Consider the following 22,621-nt stretch of genomic DNA (forward strand, 5'->3'; position numbering starts at 1 on the left):
ACTACAACGATAGACTTGAAAGATATGGGTGTCGTTGGGTAGGTAGTGACCTCTACTATCCATGACACCATGAACCTACCGCGGCACGACTTTCGTTGAGCTTCAGTTTTGAAGTGTACTAACACGAATATTCTCTAGAATTCCACTTTTCTTCGCGTCCATTTTAATTTTTCTGACGTATGAGACAATTTTAGGAAGGTTCCTCAGGGGTGGAATTACGGCTGCTGTTTTCTATATAGTAAAGACTCTTTTCTATATATGCCATTGTTTGTTAATATTGTCTTGTCTGTTCAACGGATTTGGATCAATCGAAATTCCAGCGTGTAGAGAATGATCACAGGACTACGAAACAATGGAAAAAATTATGCCTACTACGATTACACATACTATTGCCTCTAAAAATGAAACGTTTTAAGCAAAAAAAGGTTCTTTTTCAATATAGAAAAGAATCTTTTCTACGTACAAAAGAGTCTTTTCTATATAGAAAACTGCAGCCGTAATTCCATCCCTGATTCAATTGCAGTATACCCTCCAAAAATCACCGATGGCTTTTTTTTTAAGTTGTTCGAAGTTTTGGCAAATTGACTCTTAACAAGGTTGCAAACTAATGACTGCAGAAAGACCAATTTATTTGTCATTAGGTGTGAACAATAAAAAGGTTAATCCTTTAGGAAATATACGGAAATTCCCAAATTTGTTGTGTTGCAGGTGTTAAAGTTTTAACCTGGGTTTTAGCAATGCATGTTCAAAGTAAAGTGGAAATTATTCCTTTAAAAGTAGATATGTGCGTCGATCACATTTTCAGACAATGCAAATTATTATGATTTTCAATTCTTACAACGCCGAATAACTCCGAAAAATTCCGATAAAATTCCGATAAAAATTACAGATTTTTTCGGAATTTTGTGGGATTAAAATTGCCAAGAAAAACTCTGCTCTCCGGCGCACAATTCTATCTAAATGTAGCCATTTCGAAACGTTCTCATAAAAATATTCCATTCCCCTCAATGAAAATATCCTTCGTCAGTTGCGATACCATTCTAACCAATGCTGAGAAGAAAACTCAATAACGCACCATGTTCATTTTATGTCTGCTCCATCGAAATAAAATTACTTCATCGCTCTGAGTCACATGCATTACTATCACGTTTTCTCATTCGTTACATGGCTTCAACATCTTCAACCTCGAAATTCAAGTATTATGGTACACGGCCTCATTACCATCAGTAATTGTTGTATGCTCGTTTGCCTTTTAAATAAAACGCCACCGAGAACACCGAAATGGATAACAGAAATTCGTTTTGCATTACCCATGTCTTGCATAATAACATTAAGTAAAATTCTCCAGTGACACAAAAAATTTTCTTTCAAATACACATTTTTCGGAGTGCAAGCACTTGAACCGAAATGGTATATAATACAACTGCAGGGAAGCTTCTTCTTTTTTCTGTTGTTTAATCTAATTTTCGAAGAGAATAAAAACGTTGCCCCGAACGTTACTTCATTTTCAGTACGTATGCACAGAGTGAGCTTATTCTCATTTTGAATATATTTCTTTGCACTTTGTTCAACAGAAAACCATAAAAATTCGATGACTACGTTCGTATGTGGTATGGTACACATTGCACATCTGAAGACCCCCGGTGAAGTTACACCGAAAATGGTTGGCATTTTTTCCGAACAAAGTAAACGGTCGGAAGTAATTCTCGTTTCATTTCAGTCTCTCAGTCTGTTCTGTCATCCCTAAATTCTACAATTTACATACAGACACCACACACATAATACCCCATCCGTGTATAGTATAAGCTGATTGTAATTTCTCATTCACATAAATTTGAAAGTTGAAAAATGTTCTATGAAGTGCGTTGAGGAATTTCCTAATTTAACACACGATATATTATTATAATGTGGTTGTATGAGACGGGGAAAATAGGGAGGGTTGAATAGCTGTAATAGACAGGATGACAATGAAAATAAAATTCTGATTTCGTTCAATTTTAACACTAACTTTGTGTTAGCACATTACAAAATTTACAGCACATCGCTGGCTGTGCACAAATAATTCGCTCTGCGAAATACTGTTGCGAAATAATGCGACATTTTTTTAAAACCATCCTTACTGGTATATGCTGTAAGCAATAACATACACACCCTGCATTTACATTAAATTTTAATGATATAAAACAGCAAAATATTTCGGCACGATAGTAAAAGGCGTCGGGTTAATTGTTTAGTGTTAAATTGTGTAGTAGTGGAATGATTATGTGAATGTACTCACTCTCTGCATTTTGTCAATGTTCACCAAATTAATGTTGTTTCATTTTCATAAAATGTGTCGCTGGTGGTTATGGGAATGTAGATATTATCGTTGTACAGAAATGTTAAATATTTGCGTCGATACAAAAATTCCTAAGGTGAGGGTAATTATGTGAAACCAATGTCGACATTACAATTTTAATTGAAGTGTTAGAATATCGATGTGAGTTCTGTGTACATTGTGTTGTTCTGGAATACATCCACCTTGAAAATTGTTCGACCCTTTGAGTCTGTTAGAAGCGATTAGTCATCTGCTATAGACGAAGAAAAAAATCAGAGATGATCTCTTGGCTATGCTCTCGTATATTGCAAAATTTGTAAGAGATTTTAAGCATATTAACGGACGGGATGGCTCAGTGGCTACGTACTAGCCTTCCACTAAAATGATCCGGGTTCGACTCCCGCGTCAGTCAATTACACATGGAAGTTTTCTAGCGATTACATCGCACTGGTAACACCCTTGAGTTCACGCAAGCTTAATAATTTGATAGTTGCAGAGTGTTTGGTGGCTGCAACGATGTGTACATACATAATGACTCTTATGACATAGCATAAATACTATTTATGTGTGTTAATGTAGCCGACATTTAGACAAGATGATACGAATTTGAACCTGACTTTTCTCAGAGAGTATTTTCATAACTTAAGAATATGGTTAGGAAGGCACGGCAACGTCCAGACTGTACGTGTTATTGATCGTAAAAGACTGCTAGTGAGGTCTCTAACGAGGGGAAACAACAATTAAAGATCTTGTCCCACCGTTCGAACATTTGCCCATTATTCGCCTATTATTTCCCGACTATTTTTCATTTTCCTTTATTCGCCCGAACCCTGTTCAACCATTCGCTAGTGTTGTTTTCCTCTCGGTCTCTAAACAAGCAAATCAAATCAAATAAAGTAAAAGAATTGACACCATGAACCGATAGGCGATAGTTTCAAGCAAACAAGTAACAGATTTTACTATCTATATACAAAACTGTTTGCCATACTACGCCACAATGTGACCAAATGGTGGCTTAGCCACTATGCCACCATTTGTGCACAAAACCTATATTTTGCCTACTGTAATTTTTACAACAGTAGAGATCTTCTGGGGTATCATATACGAATTCTTCTAGAAGAATGTTAGAATTCTACCATTGTACCGACTACCATTCAAAATCACCGTAATTAAATCCAACTTTTAAACTTTTTCAGTGAAAAATTTCACCGTAAAACCTCAATTCTAAGTTAATAACAACTGCGGACAAATTCTACATAATTTCTATTGAAACTGGTGTTTTTTGCCGTTGGTATTTATTTATAAAAACAAATTAGGGAGTTTTTTTTATGAAAACCCTTTAAAGTAATGTACCGGTTCAACACAAACATAACATGGAGAAAATTATATGTCAAAGGTGATTGTTTTTCGGAAAATGTGCATTTTCACAACACGTACTCGTAGGTGGAATAATGGTTTTGTTCTCGGAATAATCGTAGATTGTTCCTTAGTCTGAACATACTTATATTCTAGAAAAAGAATTGTGAGTACATGAAAGTCTCGTATTTGCACCTGGGCCTATTTTTGAAAGATTGATTTGAGACCATTTTTTTTGTCAAATTTTAGTTAAAATTTGAAGACCTTAGCAAATTTAGCAAATCAATTTTACAAAAAATAGGTCCTGACTGGTACATCGAGTAACCGCATGTAGGCATGTAGTCGCATGTTTGGTGTAAAGACGATATAAAACCTTACTTTCATTTCGACTATGATTCACCAGACGTGTACATGTGCAAATATATTACTCATCTCCAAGAGATTCGTTATACGGTTATTTCTTTACCACTGCTGCCATGAGATGAGATGTGAAGTAATTTAATCTGCATGGGAATATGCAAAGCATTGAATCATCTCACAGATCGTAAGGGACTGTTCGCGAATTACGAAATCCATTTATACGGTTCTTACAATATTTATTTGATTTTCATATGAATGGAACTTTGCTTGGAGAAGTAGCGTTTTCGATGTACACTCATTTTAAACAAAAAAATTTATAATTGGTAAACCATTAAATCATTTAACTTTATCTACAAACTCTCAAAATTACAATTGAATAAATACAATAGTGGACTTGGAGTCGTGTGTCCCATTGTGTTCCGACTTTATAATCCAACTCCGGAAAATGTATTTGACTTTAAATTTCATTACTATTTTCATGCTTCGTTAACCATTTAACAAGTGAATCATCTCCTTTTTCTTTCGTGTATTATTCTCGACTGCCAACATTATGGAAAAAAGAAAAAAGAAAAACGAAAAAAATATACAGAGGAGAGAGAATATAAAAAAAATGAAGAAAAATCTCATCGTTAAGCTCTACTTTGTATTATAAAGTTCCTGATTGAAAGCTGTTAAGGGTAACCGAATTATTATTACAACGAAAGAGGATGAAAGTAATTAAGGCTTAGTGCTTTTATAGACTAACAAAGTGCATAATGAGCAAAGAAAATATGAGGCAGTCAAAAGAAATTTATTTTGTGGCTTATTGTGTAAAATGGTTGTTGCTTTTACACCTATAGGAGGATACATGAAATTTGAAGTGTCACGGGACATTTAGAAGCAGTGTAACCAAATTGGTAGGAAAAACCGGATAATGGCATTACGGGATTTAAGTGTATTTCATTGCATTAAATCTCCAGCGAAGCGTTATTGATGTTGTAGAATATAAGAAAATTATACTTGTTGCTGCTTCACCCTTCGGTGAGTGTTGGACCTAGGTGCAGTAATTAGAATAAAATAAGCTGCACCGCTTCTGCATATCGAATTAAATTTGGTGAATGGTGCGAGTGGTTGCGAGGGAATTTTTACATTTTAAATATTTGATATTAACGTTGTTCACTGATTAGGAAAACAGTAGTAGTATTATGCCGTGTTTGGTAAAGAGGCACACATTTAATTAAGGCTGGTCATGCTTGGCCATGAAAATGTCTGACCTGTCCGGAACCTGATTTTTCCAAATTTTTCAGATCAGGTTTCAGTTCAGGTCAAAACAGGCTCAGCTTTCTTTCAGGTTGAGCTGACCCGCTATGAGCTTTAGTCTTACTTTAGAATAAAAAATGCCAGACGGCCGTCCATCAAAATTTATTTTCAACTGAAAATAGTTATCGATGCAAACGAGTCATAAAAACCAAATGTCAACAATTCTTTTGATTTATTTATGACGCATGCAAATTACGGTAGAATTGTCAACAATGTGCCACAGGCCCAGTGTGACAATACCTATCGTTTAGAAACCAAGTTTCGAAAAGTAATGTTTTGTTTTATGAAGTCAGTTAAGTAATGCGGATTGGAAGGAATCGGTATTCATATTCTTAGGATACAATTTTTGCAGCGGTTAATCTGTAATCGACGACTAAAATGCTTTAATTATTGTTCCTCCCCATCTTATATATTTTTCTATATGGCATAACTAATAAAGTACAAGATTTTGTTCTAAAATTAAAAGGGTTTATGAAAACAGAAGGAAGAGATTTGATGATTGATTTACAACCTTGAAGGGACTGTCATTTGTAAAAGAGGAGAAACTTACTGAATATTATTCGAACGCGGATCAAAAGACATACCCACGTCGTCTTATTTTTTGATACTCATTTCTTAGCCATATGTGCGACGTCTGGTCCAATCTCTTTTAATAGAAATTTTAGCTGCACTGAAATTAATTGCAAAATCCAAGACAAAATATTCGTCTTCGAAAAGCGAAACAAAGATTCGTGAAAACGTTCTAATTGATTAAATTTGAATTGAAAAATTAGGTAGCTTGTCACAAAGCATCTGCATATTTTATGAGTTGAAATACAAAGGCCAATGTAGGTACTGGAAACACTTCAAATATTTACTCATTTTACAAATTGAAAATGAGACGACATCAAGAACGAAAAAAAAAATGATTTAAAATGCCATTTAAACTAACGCAAAAATCAAATAAACAAGGTGCTATTATCCTATCGTAATAAAAATCCATTTGTGCTCCAGACAAATCTTATAAGTCCCCATTTTCATTTTATCCTGATTCAGCTATGTGTACAGCCGTTCAAGTGTATAATATAAGAGAGTACACCGATCCCATAACATTGTTATTTATTTGCTATTGCTTTGCAAACACACCGTTCTCCTGTAAATTAAACTGTGCCGCTTTGCAGATGAATGGATATTTTTCTTTACTGTTGGTTGTTCATTTTTTTCTTTCTTCTTCTCGTGTGTCCTTTTCAGTGTAAAACACGATGTCGTAACACGTGACAAATTCTATCAACTGTAATCGGACGCGTCGTCAGTGAACTTTATCACATCATTGTATGACGAGAACTGATTCGGATTTGTTTTGGTTTCAGATAACACACATAATTGGTGCGAATCCTCGTGATAGGTTTGTAAACAATGCACAGTGCGCATCACGGGTATTGGGTCATGTCCGTTTCGGATGGGAATAATTTGCAAAATTGCTATTAGAAGAGGGATTTGTTGAAAGGGGGAAAAGACGTTGGCTTTGGTTTGATTGTAAATTTTTCATCGGATTTGGAATGATTTGATTAGAATTTTGTAACAAAAAAAGGTCAAATTTTCAGTTCCTAATCGGTTCATTAAAAGTGAGAATTCGAAACGATAAAATTTGATGGAACAATTTGCCAGAAGAACCGGGTTGAAGATAACAACAAACAAAATATTTGGCAATTTCCCCTGATTCCAAAAATAAGGGGAAGCATACATTCCGTTCCTATCTTCCTTTGTAAAATTTTATCAACAATTTTGAAACAAACTTTTCTCGCAAAGATTCAGTTTTCATTTGGTGTTTATTCGCGTAAGGCAAAAAAGTTTTTTTTTCGTGTGATGCAGGCGAATCATTTTCCAATTCTACCAAAATATCTTCAGTAAAGTGTGCGCGATCGTGCCGTACAGTTATACACCGATAGAATTCTAGTTACCATCAGACCGCAAAAATACGTTAAATGTGAGAGGAATGAAAATAAAAGAAGAAAAAAAAACTCACCACACAGACAAACCCTTAAAACTGAATTTTAATTAAAAAAGTTTAAAAAGTAAGGCAACTAACTTTTTTGACACAAATTCAATGATTTCAACAATAATTACATTTTTCACGAATATTTTTAATGGAAAACACACCGTGTAATTACTTTTGAAGTCAACATTGTTATTTTTTTTTATTTCTCCGGCAGAAAGTGTGAATAAGGATTTTATTAGACTGGTGGGTAAATTGTGTATACACAAAAAAAAAACGGAACTCTCTCAAAAGCGTGTCATGCAATAGAAAAACGGTTTGAAGTTTTCCGAGGATTATTGGTTGAATTCATTACACTTTTAACGGTGTGCTGTTAAAAATTGTGTGTGCTTGTGCTTTTTTAATATTGGACGGACACAAGAGAGAAGAGAAAAAAAAAACGTTTACATTAACTCATGTTTTGTGATAATTTTTAATTGAAAACGGTTGTTTACTCGTTTATTACACCTACCAGCGAAGATAACACTCTGAATGATAACCAAAAAAAAACTCTGGAAATTTTTCTCTCGTTTTATTAAATTTAATTTTCTTTACCGACTTTATGAAAATTTTATTCAATTAATTTTAATAAAAAATTAATTCATTCCCCCGTTCCCCCGAACCACAATTGCCATTGAAACGATAAGAGACAATTTTTTTTAGATTAAAATCCAACTAAAAAACTTTTTTTTTGATAGTATCGTCAAACAACATAAATAACCCTTGGCAATGCGGTATTTCCATTTGCATAATCCAAGCTTTCCATGTATGCATACGAGTCCACATGGTATATCTCTCCTATGTTTGCACAAACATTGTAAATGGAATTGTCGGTTCATTTGTTAATGATTACCATTTAAAAAAAATAAAATAGAAAGCTTTGTGGCGATTGATTAATGAATTTTTTGATCGACAGATCAGACAGTTTTGTAACCGATCTAACTCAATGAATGAATTTAGAAAATTATCTCGTTTTCGTCACAGAAAACACCATTTCATAATTTCATTCATCAATGAAATGTCTGAAAAATGTTAGATTGTGGAAACGTTTTTTTTTTCTGTTAGTTTGGATTGCGAATTCGCAGTGAAAAGAACAACGAAAAAGTTTTGAATTATCTTCAAATAATTCGTATTTTAGGCTGCTCAATTTTCAATCGAAGACAATCACTAAAATTTATAGCAAAGTCCTAATTTAGAAGCGTCTAGTCATCTGCTATCGACAACGTTGCCAAAAATAAATGATGAGCTCTGGCTAACGATCTTTTATAAATAGTGAAATATATGCCTAAACAATTGAAGTAATAGATTATGTACTCAAGATTTTGATAATCTTCAACCGAAGTAACAGATTCGACGACGCGACATACTGCTGTTCGTAAAAATATTAAGTTACAAAATATATGTCTCATATGGATAATCAAACTACTAAGTCTATAAAATTAATCGACCCATGAATTGTGACTTCATTTCATTCAAACTTAGTGAAATGTTCCGTTCCGTTTTCTGTGAGGATTCTCAACCAGTAATAGCTATAAATTAGAACGTCTGAATGTTATGTTCGCGTGTACCTAATAAAGTTCTTTCAGCCTGGGACTATTTTCGGGATAAAGTTTCCCTAGATTTTCTTTAGCTTTCCCACATATTTTCTTGAATTTTTCCACAAAAAAACATTTTGGGAAAAATTTGGAAAAATGTAGTAAAGTTCGGGCAAACATAGGACAAAGTTTTCTCAAAAATGATCCCTGCTTTAAAGTGAAGTAATTGTTAGAAACGGGTAATCATTGAGACCGAGAGATTGTGAATCAGTTCAGCACTGAGGGTAGGCTTAGAATATGTCTTAATCATCATAAAACAAATAAAACCGTTGATGCCAGATGGCTTATCAATTTGGCATCAATTTGAATTTACAATGTACAATGTACAATGTACAATGTTTGACGACTTACATATTTAATTATACTAGATCTGCCCCCGTTAGGGCTCGCCAAGCGTTCACAAATAAAATTCGTAGAACAAATGTTTTGCCTATCGGGGAGGAACACTGAGTATTACTAGTTCGATGAACTTGAACAGTCTCTCATAAGTCATAAGAAGCACTTCTATCAGAATTTATTTGAATCTATCTGCAACGATAAATGAGTTGATTTTCACGAAATTAAACTTTTCCATTTCAATAGCACTTCACAAGCGCATCAATCCGACGATCCTTCAAGAATAAATTGCAGCTATACCGCACATTTAAGTCGGAGCGAAAGAAAAACGATCCATCGTATAATCATTTTGTTTTACACTTAAAAACTTCTTCAAGTAAACTTTCCAAATTAGTGCACTTTGCTTTTGTTTCAAAATTTTCGTTTTTAGCATTATTAACAACACATTTCCTCCAGTAAATATGAGAGCAATGCAGAAGTACAGCGCTGGGAAAGTAAATTTCATTTTGGCTTTTTAATTGAAATAAATTCTTTTCAAATGAGAACTCCAAGCGAAAACTTCAACGAAACTTGCCGTTTAAAGCACAATACAAAATCATTAATTCAGTTTTAATTTGGTTAATTATCGCTGCTATTTGTGTTTATTTTCTGACATTCTGCACGACTCGCTGTCTTTAGACAGATATTGTAAATTCTATGCGAATAATAACGCGAGGCTAGTTGTCCGTTGACAGAGCTTCTGTGACTTCTCAGGCATATGTTACATTTTCACCAAAGGCAGTTAGTTATAAGAAACGCAAATTTCTAGATGTTGCAGTCTGTCTTCAATTATGTTCTAAATATCTAACAACGCCTGAACGACCATAGAAGCTAGACTATTATAAACAAACTGAAATTGGTAATTTAAGAAATAACAACTAGATAAAATAATCCAAGCTTTCGGTACACAACATTATGTTATGTACAGTTGATTTATGTTGTAATTAAAATGGAACATAAAGCGCAGCTTAAATTCTCAATAGAAAAGGAACATTAACTTCTAAATAAGAAAAATCGGCGCATCCCAAAGCTTGTCGAATCTGCTTGTTCTTGATCTTGATGATACAATTTTTTGTTATTATGAGCGCAAAAATGATGATGATGTTAATCAAGACATTCTCTGTAGTAAATTTTTCTCCTCAACATTAATTAATACAGAAGGAGGAAGCTTCTGATCGAATTCTAAAGACTGAAATTTTGTCCATAGCACTGCTCCTAGCATTAACATAGAAAATATTTGGAGGTTGACGATGCATTTCTCACATTCTTTTTATGATTAAATCATAAATTAAATTTTAAGACCCTAATTTGCTTGAGCTTTTCTATATTTTCCGAAAAAAAAACACTTGTCATGAATCATTCAATCAATTAAAAGTGCTTCTTCAAATATACGTTTTTGTGAGGCGTAAATAGTTCGGGAAAATCGCATTCTACCTACTGCATTGTCAGGATACTTACTCGTTAAATCTCAATGGTCTTTTATAACTTTCGAATTTAATCAGTACACCTATTTACGGAAATTCGTCCATTGTCATGCGAATACGATTTGCACCCGAGTGCAAAAAGTCGTATTATTATTGTGCCATTTGCACCTGGCTGTGTTAAAGTTGTGTTGCCAATTTTATTTCTAAGGAAAATATCGAGTTGTTCGACGGTTCAATGTTACGCAATATCATCTACAATAATAACGGCTGCAAATAGTCATTTCGTGTCATTTATCTGTATTATCGGTATTTATCTTGCAATGTGACAGCATTTTTGACTTAAACAATTCTACCCCATTCGTACCATCGGAGGGGCAAATATGCATAGAAAATACTGTGTCAGTTAAAAGAAAATCCTTAAAAAATCCTTTAGGAAATTTTAGGAAAGAAAATCCGCAAAATCATAGAAAATCAAATAAAATCAAGAAAATCCTTGAAAGTGTAAAAAAATGATGAAAATCTATCTAGAATCAGTAAAAAAATCAATGGAAAACTATATTAAAATACTCGAAACTATGCAGTCAGAGGCAGTGAAATTTCAGCATAAATTTGATACAGCTGTTTTTCAGCTGATCCACACATGCAATCAAACCTGTTTAGAATTTTTTATACGGTTAAAGCTGCTACACGCACGCGCGTGGTAGTGGTAAAACCGTATAAAGACATACAAACAGTTTTGATTGTATATGAAGACCAGCTGAAAAACAGCTGAAGCAAATTCTTGCTGAAATTTCACTGCCTCTAACTGTACATGGATAAAAGAACATTTTATAATTTAGCGAAGTCTTGCCCCTAACTCAAGTTTTTATTATTTTTGGTTTCCTTTCAATTCGATCTTGAAGGCTTGCACAGAAAAAGAACAGTAACTACTGTGAACCCCTTTCCATGCTAAAAATATCGCATTCCTATTTCACTTTCGCCGGAAAACTTATAGCATTCCTTCAGTGTTAGCGTTATGAGGTTAAAAGACTAATAAATGGAATGGTTTATCATATTTTGTCGTCGTGTAATTATACTTAAACTTTTTTTTTTATCGACAATAACGTTTACAATCAATAACAGTATATTTCACTGGATTTACATATATTTTCAATTTATTCATGTGTTCTAACGTAATGGGTACATGGATCTCCAATTTATCGTCTATATGTATTGGATATATATGCAAATAATGCTATGGATTCGTTTATAGTTTTGTACACGGTGTGTGTATTACGTTCGGGTTATATTATATGGATTTATATCCATGGAAACTAGTGTAAATAAATGCCGTCAGTGCGTGTACATATTCAATTATCCAAAACAGAAGAGAACGGTACCCGATGTTTATTTATTTAACATTATCCGGTCGAACTTTGAAAATAAAATTTTATATTTATGAATCGGAGGATATCGATTCCGGTATTATATGGGAAAATAATCCCCGAGAATTTCTGTTCTACGGCAAGTACAATCGAAAATTTTCGAACTTTTCCGTGTCTTCCGTATAAATATTTTCAATAATATTTTTATATATGGCCAACAGGTTCTCCGTCTTTTCTTCTACTCGACGAAACGTTTATCCATACCATGCACAGCACAGCAGACTTTCATTAAACATTTACAGTTTTGTCACTTTATAATATTATCATCACTTCATTTTCACCATAAAGTTCCCTTCTCTTTGTCATAAAATCCATTTGCACGAAAGTGTCATACATTAGTTGAAGCGATAAAAAGAAAACCTCTCCATACACTCCTTCCAGACACAAGTCCTCTTGCTTTTTATATCCCAAGCATATGCAAGCAAGACGTACAATGTAACTTAAACTTTGGATACATATAATAACATGTTCCATACCATAAGCCTAAGGGTATCATCTTTATATCTAAAACAATAAAAAAAATTACCAAAATGGCAAAACGTATGTATTTCCCTAAATGGGAAGTACTCTTGTTTTTTTGTATTAATATAATCCCTTTAGGAATAATAAAGAAATATTTTCCATGGCAATCCCCAAGTGAATAGGAATGTGTAAACAACTGGCTGGTTTGTTATCCGTTAAACCGAGCTTTAATCAGTATGAATGGTTTAGATGAAAAAAAAAGAGAGACCGAGGGAAAAAACACACACACAAGCAAACAATTACCGGTAAGCTTTGATTTATACACATTGTATTTTCACAATTAACGAATGCTTGGGTTGAATTGCCGATTTTAGCCTGTGCATTTAATGGAGAGCGGTTTTGTTTTTATCAGACAATCATTTCCGACTATTTAATGATGAGATTCTCAGAATGATAAATTTAGGGAGATCGCTATTTAGGTGTTGAGATTTCTTATCAATTTATTTCTTTTCAACTATCAATTTCTACTCAACAATGAATTTAATTACATCTATGCATGGGACAATTCTAGTGTCGCATCTGTTATCGATATTCAAATGCAAATGTTTTCTTATGTATAAAAACGTGTGCCAAACCCACTGAAGTACTAGATTTTTCTGTAAACTTTTCGCAACCAATTAATTAAAAAGACGATTACCGTCGGTAGAAGGTTGCGAAAAATCCGCATACGTTTGAGACGTGTCTCTACTTTCTTTTCTATCAAATGGTAGAGAATCGGAAGGAAGGTGTCGTGGGTGTTTAGGTACTCGAAGTATGTATAAAGAAATATACGCTTGAAAGGGTTTGTTCATTGGATTTAAAAGGTATGATTTGATCATTGTGAGAGAGAAATTTGATAATTTTAAGCAAATTATTTTGAACCGACGGATAGAGTATTAGTATAGAAAAAGTGCAGTTTCGTTTCAATCAAGCTCATTAAAAATGCGTCACATAAATTGCAAAACAAGGAAGGATTCGTAAAAGTACGAAATATTTAATTGGATCAATTTATTTAAAAAAAATATTTTTTGATCTACCGTCAGGATAATTTGTTTCAAGTCACCTTGAAGGTTTTCTACGACGAAAAATTAGCCCTCCAAATTAAATGGGTGAAATTTCTAAAAAGCTGCTAGCTCAATAATACTGTTGGAACTACAGATTTACTCTTCTCATATTTGCTTACCATTCCAATCTCTGACGGCAAACATATCGTCGGCAACACGTCTAAAGTAAGTCCTATCATTTTTTAAACGAACATATCTTTGGACACATCATAGCTTTTGGGAATTTTAATTCTGAAAAATTCTGAAATTCCGAAAAAGGTTTGGAAAAGTTCTGAAAAAATTCTCAATTTTATTTTCGAAACTTTTCTGAATTTTTTCGGAATTTCTTTCAGAATTATTCAGAATTTTTCAGAATTAAAATTCCCAAAAATAACTTATGGGACACATTGGTCGAATTTCTATAAACTTTTTTTTCTGGAAGCAACATTTGTGAAAGTATGAGGAACGTATAAAGTCAATCCAACAAATGATTCGAAAGATATAGTCGATTAAACAACGATAGGACGCCCTTTGTTGTCGACGATATGTCACCAGTGTAATTAATGAATCCTTTGCTCTAAGTACTTTCAACAGATTGATGCAAAATCTTTAACTTCAATACTTTGAACAATCACTCTCCCAAACCACATTGCTCATTTTTGTCATCTGAGAAAGAGATTTCCTGCAGCAGGTCTTTCGTCTGCGGGCAATCTTTTTTCATTCATGTTTCGAGCGCGTACCTAGCACGTACCTAACCAAAATTCATAAAATAAAAACCTAGATTTTCATTTCTTTAACGAAATTCTTGTAGAATCAATTACAAACCACAACAACTCCCAAATAAGAAAACATGTCGAATTTTCCATTTCTCTCCTAGCGAAAATTAGAACGTTGATGACTGTTTGTTGGGCTTACGGCGAAATTGTTTGAAGTTTTTCCACTTCTTTTCTTTCATTCTCTACTATATAAAGTAGTTGACCGTGATTGAGGTATTGTGACACTTTTCAACTTTGTACGTCATTTTCTTGAAACCCTTTGATATACAGGACTAACTAAGGGCTAACTTTATTATGAAGAATCTTCATTGAAGATTGAACATTTGACCTCATAATTAAACCAAAAATAATTAATTAAAATCAAGAGCTGAAGTATGTGAATAGTGATTTGAGGTAGTCCATATTAAATACATGAAACGATAGTTGGTGGTACAATCACGATCAGAATGGACTGTGATTTGTCTTCATTTTTTTTACATAAAATAAAAGCAAAATAAAATGATCGAGTCTGGTTTTTGACAATTGAATTTCAATTGTCAAAAACCAGACTCAATCATTTTATTTTGCTTTTACCTTACGTCAAATATCGGTTGGCTTTTCCAATCGGAAATCACGGTCCATGACTGTGAGGCTGTAAGTCTTATAGAACGAATTCCCGCAGCTCTCTCAGGCCACGGCCCGATAAACATTATGCCAAACTTTTGCCGTAATTGAATTGTAATTAATGGTATAGTCAAGTCATGAAGCCATTTACTCATAATGAATTATTTGTGTGCGCCAAAAGTGAGCTTACATTATGTAAATGATATGAATGTACAACCATATCAGTCCGTAATCGTTCAAACAAAACAAATAAAACAGCAAAATTAATATTTTTTTTAAATATTTTTATATCCGAGGTACCACATTCGGCATGCATTTCATTAAAATATATCCATTTTTGCTGTTAGCATGTTTAGGCTTCAACGATTGCATATAATATAAATTTAATTCAAACATAAAAATTTAATTTCCATTCTTCCCCAACTTCATTTTTTCAATTTTTTTTTTTTTTTTTTTCATTTAAACAATTCATTTATAAAAAATAATAAATTTTTCATTTAATGTGATTTACAGAAAATAATAATTAAACATTACGGCAAAAACATTTCGTTCCGCATACATATCCGGGGCAAAATACTGTAAAAAGAAACCCAACAAAAAAAAGCGAGCTGCCAGCACAGCTTCGATACCGAAATGAAAATATGTGTGTTAATGTTCGGTGCATGTGTTGTTGTTAAATAAAAAAAGTTTAGCGAAAAAGCTATTTTTGTTGTTGGTGTTTTCCGAATGTTCTACGTTGGATATTGAGGGAAAATAATGAAATCTTAAATTGCTACACGTTTTGTGTTTACAACAACAAGCAAAAACGGACTCTCTCTACGTTTATGCATAGAACTCGAAACAACTTGAAAACCAGCTATACCAAACACATTCTTTTTCCGCAACGGACACCATCGCCGTTACATATATAATACAAAAATATTTTAACAACACAGCACAATATCGAACCGCTTTCTGGACCGAAGGATTTTTATAAATGAATGTGCGCCATATGATTCGGCAAGTGCAAAATCATTTGGGATAATGGATATTGCTGAAATGGTTTGGTAAGTTTGATTTATGAGGTTTTAATAGCTACCAGTGTATTGTAATTGCTTTTGATTTGTTTTTTATTGAAGTGTTTCGTAATTATCGTTAATCGATTTAATAAATATTTAGAAGTTATAAATGGACAATAGACAAAATGTGTTACGACCAATGATCGCATCTTATAGTGATAGAAGGTGGGTGGTATGGAAGACACACTTCTAAACGTTTTTTTTTGTTTCAACAAATTTAGTTCTCTATGAACAAACTTCTTCGCACAATTTAGAGGACGGTGATGCTCTTTCACCTCGTTTATCTTTTGTGTTTTTCTTTCGACCTGACGGAATTTAACTTTTTAATCTTATTTATTTTAAACTCATAACAAGGCTCTTCCATCCACTGAAAACGGTTGTACTACGTTCACTCTTTTTTTTATCAATCTCAAACGAAACCGCCACAAACAACTAATGAAAAACAAATTCTCCGCATCTAACAACGTGAAAAGAAGTTTGAGCGGATGCAATTCTATTTAAAGTTTTTAGTTCGCAAATGAAACTCTATTTCTAGTGGTCTCAATGTCATTCCGCTGCTGGAGATATGAACATTTTAATGGAAATACATAAATTATAATCAGAAACTTGACGAAGAAGTGCACATTTTAAATCGAATGTATTCAGTTAGTTCAGTTGACGGAGTGAAATGAAAAAGGATAATTAAAGTGAAATTCAGTTTATAAGTGCACTGATTCCGGCAATGACACACAATTGTCTCTGCTGTCATTAGAAATTTACTTTTATGCAAACTATATAACAAAGTATACTAAAATATACTTGTTTGCCGGTAAGCCAGAATCGTCGACGGCGAGAACAGCCAGAAGTATAGTTCAGAGGAAATTTTCGTTAAATGCATTTAGTTGACTAACGACCACCATGCATGTCTTTCGCCCATTCTTAAATATATTTTTTTCAAAAGTTGGCAACAGTTTTAAGAGCGAGGGATTCGTACAGTAATACTGTAAAGAAGCCATTGAACGTTTAAGCTTAAGCCATAGTTTATCGAAAGACATAATATTTCGATCAACTGCTCTGATTTGAGGGAAAAATAAGTACGTTTTGCATTTCTCAACACGCCATGGCGGCAGGACCTATTTTTGGAAATTTATTTGGAAATTTTTACCAAAATAAAAAAAAAATTCTAAAAAATTTCTACAAATTGCGAAAGTTTAAAAGTCGAATTTTTCATAATTTTGAACGGTTTTGGTATTTTCTGAGCTCAAACTTGCGTTTTAGCCGGTTTTCAATGTTTTTGTTTGGTTCTTGACACACTCTTCGAAATATAATGACATCGAGCATGATTAATTTGAGCAAAAATCAAATAAAAACTTTGAGAACCGGATAAAATGCAAGACTAAACTCAGCAAATGCCAAAACCGTTCAAAATTATAAAAATATTCGACTTTTGAACTTTCGCAATTTTGGTAAAAATTTCCAAATAAATTTCCAAAAATAGGCCCTGCCATGACGACAGTGGTACTGACACAATGCTCTAAGAATACAATTTTATACACGAAAAGGTCTAGCGAATTATAATTGAAATGAAATTTCAAATCGTCACTGACTGTATTTGTCGATAGACAGATTATTCGCACCAAATTCCCACAAATGCGCTGGTTGCAAAATATTATTTTGGTGTTCCTCCAAATATTTAACTTAGATTTAACTTCAGAGATACGACAAGTCATCTGTATATAACAACGACAAAAATAAAGTATGAGCTCTGAATAATCGTGTAGTATCACGGCAGAGTAAAATAAACCAGGCAGGAGCGGTTCATTTTCGAAAAGTCAAATAAGAGACCTAATACACTGGATGAAAATGAACTCAAATGAACACTGACATAAATTTTGCTCGCAAAAAATATAGGGCTACTAGGATTATTCAGTGAAATCAGCACTACTGCCTGGTTAACTTTACTCTGTCGTTGTAGTATTTATATAGCAAGTAGCAAGTTGATGATAAATTTAATGAAGTAAAAGATTTCATATAAAAAACACAAATGAATGCCATTCGAAAAAAAGAAGTGATAGATTTAATGATGAAATCAAGATAAATATATGTTCCTGCCGTACCTAAACGGAAAAAACCTTCCATTCAAGCACTCAATTCAATTCAGAACTATTTAGTTTTAGTATTTTAGCAGTCAACGGATTGAACAAAATCGAAGCGCATATAACGTTTCGAAACGGATCTATTTATCTAATTTGCAGTTTCGTATAATCTGTTTTAACCTTCTAATATAAACAAGCTGTGGATGCGAACGAAATTCATTCCTAAAATTATTTGATGGAATTATATCCCTCAATTTCAATACAAAATTAATCAAAGTACGACAATGATAATGTTTAAATTGAACTTTTACCAATCGTCACACAGAAGAAACAAATTCAATGTACACAATCAGAACATTGCATTTTGTTTCCATTATATTCGAGAAGTGAATACATCAGGTACCGTACGTAATAGTAATGCGATCTCATTATTTTATTTTCGACATTTCAAAACGTGAATTCTCGAAAACTTTCGTTTAATGGTTGTGATAGGTAAATTAAAATACGATTCGAACTAACTTTTTGGTGCTAACAACTTTTCATTATTATTATGTCAAAACTAAATCCTACTTTTCATTTATACCTCTCATTAACGGACGGCAAGCATACCACCGCACCGACCCGACCGTATTGAATATTTTATAGATTTTGAAGAAAGTACTTACCCACAGAAAATTGATACGACACTTCATTAGCAATGTTAAAAAAGACACTAATATTGCAATTTATTGATAAAACTGCCACAGCAACTGGTATTATTCCACGTTAGATATAGATCCAAATCATTTAATATCTCTGTCGATAAAAAATACAAAATTACCTTCATTCGATGATAATCTGCCCGCATGTAACCTTGACGCAAGTTTTTTTTTTTTTTTTTTTTTACGATTTCGTTAATGCATTGCATTATATATTTATTTTAAATGCGACAAAAAAGACTGCTCACAATTATGGCGCAGCCGGTAAAACATCGATCTTTTCTCAAAAATTAAAAACTACAGTAAATAAATATCATCGATCTTCTTCTTCCCTAATGTTCCCAAAATACAAGCAGCGTTACCACGTTGAATTGCGATGGAAATTCTTTGCAGAAGGTATTCTTTTGATTTTACCTCACCCGTTGCCTTTTTCATTAAAGAGCCCAATTTATCAATAAATTTCTTCGTTTCCGGGCCCATGCAACCTAAAGTCTCGAAAGCAAGTGGGGTTAGCAAATAGTTTTGTTTCAAAGAAACGTAATGGTTATGCTTATGTCTCTCTGCTTTTTCAGCAATGGACCGTGCTTTCTTTGATGAATCATTAATATATGATGCAGCCATGGTATCCCGGACGGTAACATCCCACAAGAGTGATCTTCCATGACTCCATGGTATCAAAGTCATACCGTCAGGTCTTTTACCATCATCTCTTGAAATACCTGGAGGCTGTACTATATTTGGAACACCTGCACTAGAGAAAGCATAAGCGAATATGTTATTCATAATATCATGTCTAACGTATTTTCCTTCTGCGCATTTCACACAAGATAAACCATGCAATCCATCTTTTTCGACTGTTTTACCGCAAAGACATTTATGTTCCTCATATATTTGAGTGCCTAATCGAAGACCAACAGCAATTCTAGCAGAATTGTTATCCAGTAGTAATCCTAATTGACTCGATGGGATCACTTGCAACCACTTTGAAGATTCTTTAGTCGATGATGCAAGTAGTCTGGCACGAGTTTTCAGGTCACCATTTTCAAACAATTCATTAAATTGATTTTTGATCTTCGGGATGTCCCAATTCTTTTGTTCCTTTTTAAGAGTATCGTTTTCTGGAACGAATTCTTGAGGAATTTCATTAATTAATTGTACAATCTGTTCATCAATTACTCGTAAATCAAATCTTTGAAGAATCACGCCACACAAATCTGATGAAGAAAAGACTGACGACAAGTAGGCCGGTATTGCTAAATCCTCAACTTTTCTAATACCCATACCTCCGAAAGACAATGGAAGCGATGCTTGATCCCAAGAAAGGCCTTCTACCCTATTATTAGTAATCGACTCCAAAGCTGACCTAAAAACTTCGTCAACAGACCTCAGCTTATCCGGAAGCAAGTAAGCTCTAGAAGCGCGCATCAAATAACTGAACCTACAACTGCTCAAAGATTTCCTAAAAACACACAAAGCAGGATGTACGTCCATCAACTTTAATCGATCACACATCAATTTGATTGATTCAACCTTAGACGAAAACATCCTCTCTAAACCTGTCTCAAACACCGGCGAGCCTAACAACTCAAGGGTAGACTCATCCACCTTCTTAATGCCCGGCAACAAAGCTGATATCTCAGCATACATACGAGCTTCTTCATCATCAGTCGCATTGATAAAGAAAACCTCGCACTTCTTAGCATTAAGCCGCAAACCTGACACCTCACAAAAAGACAAAACTCTCTGAATATCATCTAACACTACAGACAACTCATCACCTATAGTACCGTCATCCAAATACCAACCATTAAACCGAGACAAAAGAGCATGCGTCATCTTCATGATACCTATACAAAAACCTGGCGGACCTAACGGATCTCCCTGCTGAAATCCTCTCTGAGACAATAGAGGATCACCAACAAAGTACAGATTCGACACGAGCCTATACGCTTGTTGCAGCAAAGGAAACAGCTCAGGGCAAACATCCCGCACTTCACCTAACATAAACTTCCTAAACAGCATATTGAACGCATTCTCAAAATCAAGCTTAACAAGAGCCATCGGCCTATCATGATCAGCTTTACAAAACTTACGCACTGAATGAACTAAAGCCTCCGCTCCTCCCTGAATACCGTAACCAAACTGAATTGGTTTCAGCTTCTCAACCAAAGATTCCCTAACCTTAAAATTCGATATCTTTCCCGCCATACGCCTCCAAACAAGACCAACCGCTATTGGTCTTACATCTGCTTCTCCCTTATTGAGGGCAGTCAAAGAAGCACCAAAAAAAATTTTCGCAACATCTTTTTCTACCTTACCCGACCTAATCACATCCACCAAAGAAGAAACAGCTTTAAGCAGACGACTCGCCGAATCGCCACAAGTAAAAGATATAAGATCTTTTAAATGCCTCGGCCGCAACCCACCAACACCTCCTGACGAACTCAAAGGAAAGCTTCTAATAGCCTTAATAACCTCATCTACCGTCGTCAAACCTAAATCAATATCCACTTTCACTTCTTCAAAAATCCCACCCGTATCCTCAGGGTGCTTAGCCCGTAACTTCACTGCCGTCTCAATCGTCTGAGGAGCCACAGACTCGTTAGAGCATAAAACTCTAATCGCACCACTAATATCTCCCTCGTTAACTTTTCTAGTAGCCGCCTTAACAACAACACTATCTTTATCCACAGATTCCTTGATCCTAAAGGAATTCCCTTTAGTTTCCAAAACATTATTCAACGTATCATTAACATTGACACAATCTTTGAAAACCTTCAGATTAGACCTAATCACATTAACCCCATCAGTTCCCTTAGACTTACTACCCAGAACAATAAACGGAAACGCAATCAACCTCATCCAAGAATCAACGTCATTCTTCATCACTAAATCCTGAATCACCCTAGTTAGTTCCTGACATACAACAGTTCTAACAGACTTTTGTATCACACGTGTCAAAGGAACCGATAACCTACACTGATTAAGCAGCAATCCAAACTCTTGCAAAACCGTCGAAATATCAGTTTTCACAGAAGAGTCAGCACAACCACTTTCACTATCTACAGGGACAGAGCAAACCACATCCTCAACACTAACACGCTTATGCACCCTCATGTGAATGCTCAGACCACGACTATTTTTAGCCAAAAATCCGCACACATCACATGATACTCTATCTACATCATCCTCTTCTAAGTATACCCCAGTACTATCTTTAGGCCTCTCTTTACACTTCCTACCAATACGTCGTCGGCCTAATTTACCATTCCCATCCTCAGTCAAACATAAACCAGACAACTCCTGACACTCGCAGTCTATGCAATACCAACTCTCCTTGTTATTTTTTTCTTCACGCATTAAAGTACATAATTGATGAAAATACTTGTTACATCCCTTGCATAATGTCCAATTTTTCGTGTCTATGTTTTGCGCATTCTTGTCATTTTCTTTAACTGGGCAGAAACAAACATGATCCGGATTGTCAGACATTCCACCAGACGCCTGTCCCATAATGTTGTTTTGTATTTGTAAATTCAAACAATTAAGGCTCAATTTCCATCAATAAATTCAATTTTTTTATAATATTTTGATGGAGCAAGAATTTTTCGTGTCGTTCACTTGCAGAGCCTACTGCCTACTGACGCAAGTCCTCTTACCATCAAAATTTTTAATTTTTTTTACTAAAAATACTGTTGCGACT

General features: G+C 34.2%; 1 protein-coding gene and 1 long non-coding RNA gene across 7 annotated transcripts in view; one reads left to right on the plus strand and one right to left on the minus strand.

Annotated features, from left to right (window-relative positions):
• Positions 1–285: 285 nt before the first annotated feature.
• Positions 286–22,621, minus strand: part of LOC119078891 — a 30,074-nt gene continuing 7,738 nt past the window's right edge. The window contains exons 2-3 of the long non-coding RNA XR_005088081.1: positions 21,268–21,269; positions 286–488 (exon numbers count right to left, since the gene is read on the minus strand). This is a non-coding gene — a long non-coding RNA (uncharacterized LOC119078891). The remainder of the gene's footprint in view (positions 489–21,267; positions 21,270–22,621) is intronic.
• LOC119078887 (opioid-binding protein/cell adhesion molecule) overlaps positions 7,131–22,621 on the plus strand; it is a 111,336-nt gene continuing 95,845 nt past the window's right edge. For 4 of the 6 annotated variants that reach the window (XM_037186610.1, XM_037186614.1, XM_037186613.1 and 1 more), the window contains exons 1-2: positions 7,131–7,553; positions 15,601–16,133. The gene's annotated coding sequence lies outside the window, so the exon portion shown is untranslated. Of the gene's footprint in view, positions 7,554–12,783; positions 12,932–15,600; positions 16,134–22,621 lie in introns of those variants that run through there. The other 2 variants (XM_037186611.1, XM_037186612.1) reach the window with 2 other exon arrangements.

The sequence above is a fragment of the Bradysia coprophila genome, unplaced genomic scaffold (assembly GCF_014529535.1).
Source record: "Bradysia coprophila strain Holo2 unplaced genomic scaffold, BU_Bcop_v1 contig_297, whole genome shotgun sequence".
Taxonomy (NCBI): domain Eukaryota; kingdom Metazoa; phylum Arthropoda; class Insecta; order Diptera; family Sciaridae; genus Bradysia; species Bradysia coprophila.